This window comes from Pelmatolapia mariae, linkage group LG6 (assembly GCF_036321145.2).
Source record: "Pelmatolapia mariae isolate MD_Pm_ZW linkage group LG6, Pm_UMD_F_2, whole genome shotgun sequence".
Classification (NCBI taxonomy): Eukaryota; Metazoa; Chordata; class Actinopteri; order Cichliformes; family Cichlidae; genus Pelmatolapia; species Pelmatolapia mariae.
Genome location: NC_086232.1, coordinates 39,228,095 through 39,241,796, shown reverse-complemented (window position 1 = coordinate 39,241,796; position 13,702 = coordinate 39,228,095).

Here is a 13,702-nt window from a genome sequence, read left to right as displayed (position 1 = left end):
GTCCCATCTGTAACAACTGAAAATAAAATAAATAATAACAACAAAGGTTGATCAAATGGACCAATACGGCAATGCCATGATGATCCATTTGGCAAAATAAATCCATTTGGTATCCTTGTTGGTCTTCAGACAACAATTCTGACAGCTAAAGAACCAAATGGGACAGACAAAAAAATAAATAAATAAGAAAAAAAAATGGGTAATAAAAGGATTGTGTAAAACATGGAAACCTCTCAGCGTGAGCTCTACCAGGACCAAAAGAATCGCATGCGCAATAAAAATGTGTGACTTTTATTTTCTTTACACCTCATCTAATTAAAACTTGGCCCAACTGTTGTTTTGCTGTGATATCTCTGACATCTGAAAAAAATAACACCATTCACTAACGCCATCTATTCTGACAAAAAAGCAAACCATTTTACTCAGAGCCTACTGTGCTTAGGTAGAGCAGAAAAGTGCTACCAGGCCTAATACCATTTAATTTACCTTTTCAGTTTTAGTTGTATTTAGCTGTTTTTAGTTATAGTAGCTTTGTTTTTAGTAAAAGAAAGTATTTACTCTATGGTGTAAAATATATAGATTTAACAATGGGACTGCTCCATCACAACTACATTTCGAGTAAATGACATGACGCATTCTGTATATCATATATGGCATAGGTGTCAAACTCTGGCCCGCGGGCCATATTTGGCCCGCAGCCTAATTACATTTGGCCCGCGAAGCCATACCAAATTACTATTAGAGCTGGCCTTGTGGTATTATACAGCTAATATATATATTGTTTAGTATTAAGCTTTGCTTGTTCCATATTCAGTTTTTCAGCAAAAACTTGTTTGAGTCCATAAGAATACATTAATTCTTATATCTGGAGGAAGATTTTTTTTTTCAATAAATATTAATGTTAGCCCACGACTTTGTTCCAGTTTTGAATTTTGGCCCACTGTGTATTTGAGTTTGACACCCCTGATATATGGACATCTATTTGTACAAACTTTGGAAGGCAAATTGATCAGAAAAATTAGATTTTCCCTGCTGGCATAAAAGGTCAAATATTCTGGCTTATTTTTTAAAAACATGCATGGAGATTACAGAAGGAAGCTCATGTAAACTGCCACTATCATCCTAAAGGTGGATGGGCCCATGTCGCTTTTTCAGGCTGTTCCCGGCTGGGCTCCATAAACTAAGGCCCAGCCACCAGACGCTCGCCCTCGGGCCCCCTCCTTGTGCCTGGCTCCTGGGCAGGGCCCCAGTAACCCTATCCTGGGAGGGGTGAACTGTTCCCTTGATTGTACACTCGTAGAGGTCTTTTGAATCGCTCTTTGTCTGGTCCCCCACCAAGGACTGATTTTTTTAAAAACATGAATGGAAATTACAGAAGGAGTTTTGTGAAGTGCTACTATCTCTTTTTTAATATGACCACAATGGATCTCCAAATACAGATCACATGTTTAGACATAATATATGAAGCAACCTGCGGTTTAAAATTCAGTTCAGCTGAAGTCATAAAAGCTGTTCACACAAGAGTCATCTCAAGGCATTTTTTAATATTATAAGGTAAAAACAGCATATACTATAATAGAAAGAAGCCCAATGATTGGATGATTCCCGATGGACGATTAGACTGCACAGAGGGTAATTAACACCCCCCAAAAAATCATTGGCTGCCCTCTGCCACTATTGGAGACCATGGCCAGATCCCCTTGTCTCAGGAAAGACAGGGCCACCACAGGTGACCCTTTGCACCCCATCCACCACCTTTTTGACCAGCATCCTTCTGGTCGGCGCCTCAAATAGCTTATTCACCTGGGCCATCGAGACTGTTAACAAACACTATCCCCTCACAGCCCACCCCTGCCCACCCACCTAACCAATCTGAGTTATGGTCTAATATTATATTATATTATTGAAAGAGTGTCTACTGGCCTGTAGGTGTGAATAGACTGCAGAGTCCTGGCCTGACAAGTTAGCTCTTCTGTGTTGTGCCAGTCCTCTACCAGGACCAAAAGAATCGCATGCGCAATAAAAATGTGTGACTTTTATTTTCTTTACACCTCATCTAATTAGAACTTGGCCCAACTGTTGTTTTGCTGTGATATCTCTGACATCTGAAAAAAATAACACCATTCACTAACGCCATCTATTCTGACAAAAAAGCAAACCATTTTACTCAGAGCCTACTGTGCTTAGGTAGAGCAGAAAAGTGCTACCAGGCCTAATACCATTTAATTTACCTTTTCAGTTTTAGTTGTATTTAGCTGTTTTTAGTTATAGTAGCTTTGTTTTTAGTAAAAGAAAGTATTTACTCTATGGTGTAAAATATATAGATTTAACAATGGGACTGCTCCATCACAACTACATTTCGAGTAAATGACATGACGCATTCTGTATATCATATATGGACATCTATTTGTACAAACTTTGGAAGGCAAATTGATCAGAAAAATTAGATTTTCCCTGCTGGCATAAAAGGTCAAATATTCTGGCTTATTTTTTAAAAACATGCATGGAGATTACAGAAGGAAGCTCATGTAAACTGCCACTATCATCCTAAAGGTGGATGGGCCCATGTCGCTTTTTCAGGCTGTTCCCGGCTGGGCTCCATAAACTAAGGCCCAGCCACCAGACGCTCGCCCTCGGGCCCCCTCCTTGTGCCTGGCTCCTGGGCAGGGCCCCAGTAACCCTATCCTGGGAGGGGTGAACTGTTCCCTTGATTGTACACTCGTAGAGGTCTTTTGAATCGCTCTTTGTCTGGTCCCCCACCAAGGACTGATTTTTTTAAAAACATGAATGGAAATTACAGAAGGAGTTTTGTGAAGTGCTACTATCTCTTTTTTAATATGACCACAATGGATCTCCAAAGACAGGTCACATGTTTAGACTTAATATATGAAGCAACCTGCGGTTTAAAATTCAGTTCAGCTGAAGTCATAAAAGCTGTTCACACAAGAGTCATCTCAAGGCATTTTTTAATATTATAAGGTAAAAACAGCATATACTATAATAGAGAGAAAGAAGCCCAATGATTGGATGATTCCCGATGACACTTGATGATAGACGGAAAGAAGAAACCCTTTTAACAGGAAGAGAGCTAAGGGAGGGTGTAACGTGGAGGTGTACCACATTACTCGAGAGCACACTAGTCCACGTGCACACGGGACAATCCATTACAGGGAGAGTGCGAAGAAGAACAAAAAGTGGGTGACACACGAGTCATGAGACAGGAGGGGCCGCCATGTGGTGATACACTGCATTACAACAGCAACTGTTACAAGGGGTAGCCAGGTTTGAGGGATGAAGGACGGCCAGAAAATAGAGACCATGAACAACAAACAGAAAACAAAAGGAGAAAAAAACAACTCAACCTATGGCAGACTTTAGATACAAGTTAATGACATGAAGTAGTGGCATATGGCAAAAAGTGGTGAATGCAGAAGAAACTGATGTGAATACATCAATGAAAGTCCCTGAGAAGTCCGAGTCTATAGCAACATGACTAAGATATGCATAAGGATGAACTTTATGATACACTTTGGAGAGGCAAAGCATGAAATTTCTTGCGTCAGTCCATCCCTTGCACAATGATCTAATGGCAGTTAGGTGTGCCGGAGTTTTAAGCTGTACTGACCACATTAGGCTTTTTTTTTTTCTTTTTTTTTCAATGAGCTAAGCCGACATTTATAGACATTACTAGTTCCACCAACGACCTCTGTATACCGCTCACTAAATTCATCCCTGAAACTTGGGATAGAAAGCTTCTTCTTCTTTAAGTTACAGTGCCTTATTATTGAGTCAGTACAGCTAGGACACCTGACACTACTCAAAGCCTTGACTGACAAGCAATCATTGATTTCTGTAGCTGACACGCCATTCATGGTTGGCTTGCAGGTCCCGACTGCAGTGGTTGCTTTTATATCCCCTCGAAGAAACACTTGCAATGTGTACCATAGTGTCAAAGAAATTATGATATGCTTCCACGTTATCAACGGTGAAAGAAGGAAGGCATTTCACAGCTTATTCGAATTCCTGACTCAGTGGAGGAGTTGGGAATTCAGACTGTGGACAACCAAAAGCATAAAAATAAGTAACTCTCATTACAATACTTAACTTTACATTTAGGAACATCTGCAATAAAAATGTGTTACTTTTACTTCCTTCACACCTCATTTGATTAAACCCTGGGCCAACTTGCAGTGATATCTTTGACATCTTGAGCCTACTGTTTTTTTAAGTCTGTGGCTGTTTTTCACATTGTCTTCAGTTTCAGTTGCCCTATGCACACAAAGCACACACAGCAGTAAGGCAAGTGAGGATTTAAGGTGAAGGTGAAAAGCACCTCAGTGCAGGAGAGATGTCAAGAGGTGTAAAAGATGTCAAAACATAAAATAATGTTACTCTGATGTGCATTACCAAGTGGCATATAATTAAAAGAAAGGAGACAAAATTAGATAATTATAGATAGATAATAGATTATAACTATAGATTATAACTAAGCAACCTCCTTCATTTGATCCTCGGAGGACACACAAATTTATTGTGGGTTGCATCAGGAATGGCAAACAGTGTAAAACTCCAAATCAAACATGCAGCTGAAGAGCATTTTCTGTGGTTACTATATGGGCAGTCATTATTAACATGTCCATATTACATTTATTGTTAAAATGTATATTTAATTGACAATTTAAAGTTAGGGTATTTTAGTCAAGCATGTCTTATGTCAGATTCCTGCTGGTTCAGCTCCTCTATAATCATATTGTTTCTTCACCGTTGCTTTTCGCAGCTCAGCACACCTGTGTCTCCAGGTCCCAGCATCACTGATATAGGGAGAGCATGATTACCGTATTGGATCCAGTTCTCTTGCCAGCCATACTCGCACTGCCCCCTGATCCCACTGCACCACCTCTCCTCTACAGCAGAGCTGCAGACTACACTACACTCACTATTTACAGGCCTGTTTCTCTACTTTCACAATTTTCAAAAATACTGGAAAAAGTTTTCATTAATAGACTTGACAAATTTGGAGATAAACATAAAATAATAATGGACAGTCAGTATGGTTTCAGACCAAATAGATCAACATCTATGGCATTAATGGAACTAATTGAAAATATCACCAACAATATAGATCAAAGACAATGTACAGTTGGTGTTTTCATTGACCTAAAAAAAGCCTTTGACACAATTAATCATGAAATATTACTTGATAAACTGGAGTACTATGGCATTAGAGGAGTGGTGCTAGAGTGGGTCAGGAGTTACTTGAGAGACAGGCAACAATTTGTGAAGATTGGTGAATATCAATCAGAGTGCCTGGACATTGTTTGTGGAGTTCCACAGGGGTCAGTATTGGGACCAAAGCTGTTTATCCTGTACATCAATGATATATGTAAAACATCTGATATATTACAGTTTATTTTATTTGCAGATGATACAAATATTTTTTGTGCTGGAGAGAATTCACAGCAGCTTTTGGAAATTGTCACACAAGAAATGATTAAACTGAAAACATGGTTTGACAGAAACAAGTTATCACTAAATTTGAAAAAAACTACATTTATGTTATTTGGAAATTGTAAAAAAAGATGCTGGAGCAAAATTGTTAATAAATAATGTTGAAGTAGAGCAAGTTTCTCATACAAAATTTCTGGGTGTGATAATAGATAACAAAATCTGCTGGAAACCTCACATAAAGCATATACAAGCTAAACTGTCAAGAAGCATCTCTGTACTGAGTAAAGCTAAACATTTTTTGCCTTCCAAATCACTCCGGGTACTTTACTGTTCACTTATATTGCCATATTTGGAATACTGTGTGGAAATCTGGGGAAATACATACAAAACTTCACTTCAACCATTATGTAAAATTCAGAAAAAAGCAATATGGATGATTACTAAAGCAGGATTTAGAGACCACACTAACATCATGTTCTTGAAATTAAAAATTCTGAAGTTTATGGATCTTATAAAATATAAAACTGCAAAAATTATGTACAAGGCCAGATACAATATGTTACCAGGAAATGTACAGAGGATTTTTTTTGACAGAGAAGGGGACTATGAATTGAGGGGAAAATTAAATCTGAAGACTCTTAAAGCACGGACAAAGGTTAAAACTTTTTGTCTTACTATTTGTGGGGTAAAACTGTGGAACAGTTTTACTGTGGACCTACAGCAATGTTCAAGCATTAGTCAGTTCATAAAGATGTTTCGAAAACTACTTTTGGAAGAATATGAAACTGATAAAGTTGATCACCCATTGTATATTTAACTATGCTAAATCGTATCTAAATTATATCTATCACTGTAGCTATGTTTATACATGTCCTCCTTGTTTATTGTGTGGGGTAAGTGATGATGGGAATTATGGGTAACAATGAATGGTGGGATTCAATAGAATGTTGAGCATGGGGTAGGGATTAATAAGTATGTTATACTTCTTCCTACTCCATTTCAATTCAATTCAATTCAATTTTATTTATATAGCGCCAAATCACAACAAAAGTCGCCTCAAGGCGCTTTATATTGTACAGTAGATAGCACAATAATAAATACAGAGAAAAACCCAATAATCATATGACCCCCTATGAGCAAGCACTTTGGCGACAGTGGGAAGGAAAAACTCCCTTTTAACAGGAAGAAACCTCCGGCAGAACCAGGCTCAGGGAGGGACGGCCATCTGCTGCGACCGGTTGGGGTGAGAGAAGGAAAACAGGATGAAAGACATGCTGTGGAAGAGAGACAGAGATTAATAACAGATATGATTCGATGCAGAGAGGTCTATTAACACATACTGAGTGAGAAAGGTGACTGGAAAGGAAAAACTCAATGCATCATGGGAATCCCCTGGCAGCCTATCCCTATTGCAGCATAACTAAGGGAGGATTCAGGGTCACCTGGTCCAGCCCTAACTATATGCTTTAGCAAAAAGGAAAGTGTTAAGCCTAATTTTAAAAGTAGAGATAGTGTCTGTCTCCCGAATCCAAACTGGAAGCTGGTTCCACAGAAGAGGGGCCTGAAAACTGAAGGCTCTCCCTCCCATTCTACTTTTAAATACCCTAGGGACAGCAAGTAGGCCTGCAGAGCGAGAGCGAAGTGCTCTAATAGGGTGATATGGCACTACAAGGTCATTAAGATAAGATGGGGCCTGATTATTTAAGACCTTGTATGTGAGGAGCAGGATTTTGAATTCAATTCTGGATTTAACAGGAAGCCAATGAAGGGAAGCCAATACAGGAGAAATATGCTCTCTCTTTCTAGTCCCTGTCAGTACTCTTGCTGCAGCATTTTGGATCAGCTGAAGGCTTTTCAGGGAGTTTTTAGGACATCCTGATAATAGTGAATTACAGTAGTCCAGCCTGGAAGTAATAAATGCATGAACTAGTTTTTCAGCGTCACTCTGAGACAGGATATTTCTAATTTTAGAGATGTTGCGCAAATGGAAGAAAGCAGTCTTACATATTTGTTTAATATGTGCGTTGAAGGACATGTCCTGGTCAAAAATGACTCCAAGGTTCCTCACAGCATTACTGGAGGCCAAGGTAATGCCATCCAGAGTAAGAATCTGGTTAGACACCATACTTCAGACTTAACAATTGTCATTTCATGTCATTTAGACTGTTTTATTTTATTTATTTATTTATTTTTATTTGAGCACATACGTATGTGTATTTACATATATATTCGTATTTGTAAATGCAAGTATGTGTACTTGTGTATATATTGTTTTTTTCTTTCTGTATATGTCTCAAATAAAGATACAATACAATACAATTGTGCCAGTACTTATCATCATCATCATAAATACTAAATACAAGTGTGTCTTAAAGCTGACTGGGCCTTAAGGACCATTGTCATTTATATTATCAGTGTTTTGGTTTAGTTTGTTTTTTTCTGATCACCATATGTCACCTGCACCTTCTGTTGCGGACACAAGCACAAAGATCTCTTAAATTTGATCTACATCCAATCTTACATATTTCTTAACGTGCTGTAGTGTGTGGGGACTTTGAGATGTATCAGACCACACCAGTTGTGGGTTTAAATGAGCTGAGCCCATTTTTGAATAGAGATGATTCTAATTGGATATCAGCTCCATTATTGTCTCCACTAATGACCTCTGTGTGTTTCTCATTAAATTTACTCATTGAACTTGATAACTATATAAATAACCGGAATAAAACGCACAAGAAATGTTCTTAGTTTTAATTGTGGTCAGTTTGGTGCAAATTATGATTGTAAAGGCTGTCATCTTGTAGATATCCCAATGTGTTGCCGGTAATAACTGTTTTGCACCAGACAAATGTTCACTATATTATAAAACTAAATAAAAACAATAAAAACTAAAACTAATACCGAAACCAGTAAACACTGAAAGGTAACTGAACAGTAAAATCTTTTTTAAAAAAAGCAGAAGTAGCTATCTGATTGTGGCATCTAGAAAGCTTAGCACACATACTTGTAACATGATTCAGTGACCGCAGATGACGCCTTGTTCCCACACCACATTAACCAAACTGTCTGTTTTAGTTTATCTCTCACATATTTAAATACTTCACACTGAGACTCATGCCTGACTCATTTACTTGAATGAGGAAGTTTCATTTTGCAGGAGATCTTATCAATTTTCTAATAAAATGCATTTATGTGTGACGATAAAACATCATTTTATTTACATTTATTCTTTATGTTGCATATTAAGGTTTTAACTATATGTCCTTCTACAATAAAACTGCTGAAACCAGTTCCATGTCTCAAACCCATTTCCTGATAAGGAAGAAACATTCAGTGAATTGACATTCTTTCTGATTCTGATTTCAGACTAATGCGTTCTTTTGTCCGTAAGGCCGTTGTGCGTGTGTTTTGTTTTGAGGCAGCTGTTATGATTTGGCACTATATAAATAAAATTAAACTGAACTGAATTTAAGCTGTGCACTATATAAAACAGCTCACATTTAAATAAATGTGTCACTGTTTTAAAGGTTCGTACCACTTCCTCTGTAAATTTATTTCACTTAACAATATTCTTTGCATACATTTTTGCTGTCAAGTGTACAGAACCATTGTTATTTCTATTCAGTAGGCAATAAAAGTGAATGAAGTCTGCTTTCTTTTCTACTGTTAACACTGCACTGGTTTCGGTGCAGGTTTATTGGAAAACACCGCACTGGTTTGAGTCTTGATAATAGAAAAAGTACTTTTCAAATTTACATCTATCAGTGCTTTGAGCATTAGATTCTCCAGCATTGATGACTTGCATATGACACTATTTAGCAGTAAGTATGTAGTCATTCACAGTTTATCATCCAGGGCAGCGGTCGCCCAATGATCGGAAGGTCAGGGGTTCAAATCCACTGAACTACCCTGAGTTACACCTGAGCAAGGTACCGTCCCTACACACTGCTCCCCAGGAGCTGGACTGGTGGATGCCCACTGCTTCACTGAGTGAATGGGTTAAATGCAGATGACTAATTTCCCTATGGGGATTAATAAAGTATACATTACATTATTGCAATGAAGTGCTAATAGCATTCAGAGTTAAAAGTAAAAAGGCCCATGACAGTCATCTTAAGGGAACGCCCTATCTTCTCTGTCAATACTGAAACTGTTGAGTCAAAACTTTATCAGCTCTTTATCCTCTCAAAGATAATTGAGTTTGCATGGGAGTTTTGCCCAACCAGTGTACGGTGTACAGGAGAAAGTATTTGATCGTGTCCCTCGGGTTTCCTTTTTTTTTTTTTTTTTTTTTAACCTGTCCCGTTTGGCTCTTTTGCCATCAGAATTAAATGGTAAATGGACTGATTCTTATATAGCGCTTTTCTACTCTCCCGGAGTACTCAAAGCGCTGCATACAACATGCCTCATTCACCCATTCATGCAAGCACTTCTAAACGCAAGTGCAAACTATAACTACATTCACACACATTCACACTCCGATGAATGCATCGGAGGGCAATTTGGGGTTAGTATCTTGCCCAAGGACACTTGACATGCAGACTGGGGAAGCCTAGGATCGAACCACCAACCTTCCGATCAGTAGCTGATCTGCTCTACCACCTGAGCCACAGCCACCGCCTTTATTGTCTAAAGGCGAAGAAAGATGCCCAACGGATTTACTTTACCAAATGGACCATCCCAGCCTTGCCGTAATGGTCCATTTGATTCACCTTTTATTGTTTATTTTATTTTCACTTGCTGAATACGGGACAGACTTGACTGGGGGAAGGAAAGGGGAGAAAGAAAGAGGGAAAGAAAAACAGCTGAGAAGAGGGATGGGGAAAAAGGGCAAAAAACAAAAACCAACAGAATAAGCAGACAAAAAAATACATATATCGATCACCTGGATCACCTGTTGAGAAAGAAAAAAGAAAACAAGCAGAAGAAAACAAGAGTAATAGAATAAACAACATCACAATGATATATGGGAATGTAACAGTAAATACTAAATATTAAACATTATTGTGCAGCACGTAAGATTGACAGCGCACAGTGTGCTTTGAGGTAGGAGCCAAAAAGGGTGTAGTTTGTGTGTGTGAGCACCTGTGTGTACACCTGTGAGCATGGACGCGCTTGTTTTTTTAAAAGGTTCCTTCATGTAATCATCTGCTAGAGGGTGTGGGGGGCCACTGCCCCGTCCTCCAGGGCATGAAGCAGGTATGGAGGAGATCCAGACTCCAGACATCCAGAGGCGCCCAGAACACAAGAGACCAAGGAAGACCAACAGAGGGGCAGCCGCGCCACTGTCCCAGAAAGAGCTGAGGAGAGTCCCAGATGAGGGGTCACTCAGCAGCCGCGGAGCAGAAGCCAGGGGGGGTTGTAGTGACGTGCTCGTGAGCTCCGCCGGCAGCCAGCTGTGCCTGAGTGACCGAGCCCCAGGCCGAGAGGCCGAGGGCAACCCACCTCCGAAGTGGCCCGAACAAGCCCCAGGCTCCAGGCCCCGATAAGCAGCCGCCAAGGAGTGAGCCGGTGTGTACCTGGGCGCCCATCCCCGGACACAAAGAACCACCAACGCACCGATGTCTGAGGGCGTCCGCCCACCACCAGTGGGCGACGTGTCTTGCCCAAGGACACAACGACCAAGACTATCCGAGCCGGGGCTCGAACCGGCAACCTTCCGATTACAAGACAAACTGCCAACTCTTGAGCCACGATCGCACGATTAGGTAAGATAGGTAAATGGAAACTTCTTCCACTTTCTTTAACTGGACATGTCAATATAATTAAAATCGTGGTACTTCCTAAGTTTATTTATCTTTTCCAAAACACACCCATCTTTCTCATGTCATCATTTTTTAAAACTATTGACTCTATCATTACGCCTTTCATCTGCGCAAATAAACCCTATACAATTGTGGAGGCACATTTGCAGAAACACACCTCTGAGGACGGATTAGGCCTCCCAATTTTCAGGAACTATTGTTGGGTTTGCAACATCAGAACAAGGGTTTTCTGGAATAATGTTTCAGCTGTTCTTCCTGTTCAGAAGGGAAGCGGTCCTTCCTGGTCTTTTATGGAGTTGCACAATGCTAAATCCATTTTTGGTACCTCACTTGACACTCTTCTGTTTTCTACACTTAACATACCCACCAAACATCTTAGTAAAGATTTTGTCCTAGGTCATGCAGTTAGGATCTTAAAGCAAGTTAGGGGTGCTTTGTGCCTTCTAGACCTATCCATTTTCCCCCATAACTCACAACCTTTCTTTTTCACCTGGCTTGGCAGACCCTGTGTATAAGCATTGGTCAGATTTAGGTCTTCACACTATGAAGGACCTCTATATCGACAACTGTTTTGCTTCATTTACTCAGCTATGTGAGATGATTGCATGTTTGTATATTGAAGAGGTTAGCTATCGTCTGTCTCACTTTAAATTGGTTGAAATCTGGGGCGCTTTTCTCCATCATATAAACAGGGATTCAGCCTAATCTGTAACCCATTTGACTGGACTTTGTGTTTATGTGAAACTACACCTCTGCCAGACGCTGATTCCTTGCTGAACTTGTTCCCCACATCCTTTGAACTCTGTGAACTCTCAGTTGCCCTGTCTACCTTCACACAAAAGATCATTTTCTTCGGACTCTCTTGAACTTTTGATTTGGACTGACTAAGTGGTGTTTGTTTTTATGTTTGTTTGATTTATTCTTTCTCTGTGCACGGATGTTGTTTTTTATATTATTTTTTTCCTTTGTCCTGTGTGATTTTATGTAATTTGGAACTTAAAATCTTGTAAACAAAAAAAGCTTATCCAAAAAAAAATAATAATAATAATCTGGAGCGAGTAATGGCCCAATTTCATTTGCGGGGCAGATGTGTGCCGATGATGGGTGTCCTACCCGGAGTGTCAGCTGGTGAACAAGTTGGCCTTTCCTAAAGTGCCTTTGGGCCCACTTCACTTAATGGAGGTCCCATTTGAGCGCATTGGCTTGGACCTCATCACGCCATTTTACCGGACTGTACATGGATATTGCTTTGGATTAGTTCTAGTGGATTACGCAACACAATATTCCAAAGCAGTGCTGCTGCACGCTATTTCTGCAAAGACCAGGACAAATTGTTTATTTCTCACAAGCTAAATTAAGTTTGTTTTGACCAGCATCTACCACCCTGAGAATGACTGTCTGGTGGAACAGCTAAATAAGACTTTAAAGTCCATGATTCGTAAGTTCATTCAAGTAAAAAAAAGAAAAATGCTCAAGTCAAGGAATGTCTTTAAAAAAGAAATAATTCTGTAATCTTACCCTGACAGGTAGCAGCCAGCTCAGATCAGTATATTCTATAATCTGAAGTATGCTATAGTACTGATGTAAAAGTAGAGACTCCATTGTGCTCTTTCCACAGGTTTTATTTTTAACTGCTCTAACACCCACAGCAACAATGTGCACTAGTTAATTTCCCTCACACCTAAAACACAACTGTGACAACTGTAGCTTGTGGTAACCTCTTGATGCATTACAGAAACTGAATAAACAGTATTAAACTGAATAAACAGTTACAAACATAAACTTGCAATAAAAAGTTTGTAAGTCCATTAGTTTTATTTTTATATAAAAAGGATCTTATTTAGGGGGCTTGTTTTGATGTCTTTGTTTGTCTTTATATTGGAATTCACTAACTCTGTGATACATTTTTGATCATGATCATTGATAATTTTTGCCCCATGATTGGAAGATTGGGGGTTCAAATCCACCGAACGGCTAACCTGAGGTACCACTGAGCAAGGTACCCTCCCGACACACTTCTCCTCGGGTGCTGAATTGGTGGCTGCCCACTGCTTCCCTGAGTGTATGGGTTAAATGCCGAGAGTAATTTCCCACAGGAGATGAATAAAGTATAAGAAAAAATACTTCATAGTCCTTTCCTTTTAAACTTTAATAATTCCAAACTGGTGAAACCCTGGTAGGCTCATTACTGTTTCTGTTTAACCTCCTGATTGCCACGAGGTTATCTATGAGTCTCCTAGTATTAGAGTTTATAATGGGCTGTTTTGATTAGATGCTAAATTGGATGTTTCTGCTTCTGGCAGAAACATTTACTTGTGTTTAAGGTGAATGTTAGATTCAATTCAATATTCTAATCTTTTTATATAGATGACACACTTTTGCACTCTCTATGCAAAACTGGATAGAACACCCTTCATTGCCATGTTATATCAAAACAAAAAAAATAACACAGTATTTTTTTGAAAACTTAAAAGAAACACAGGCGTTGT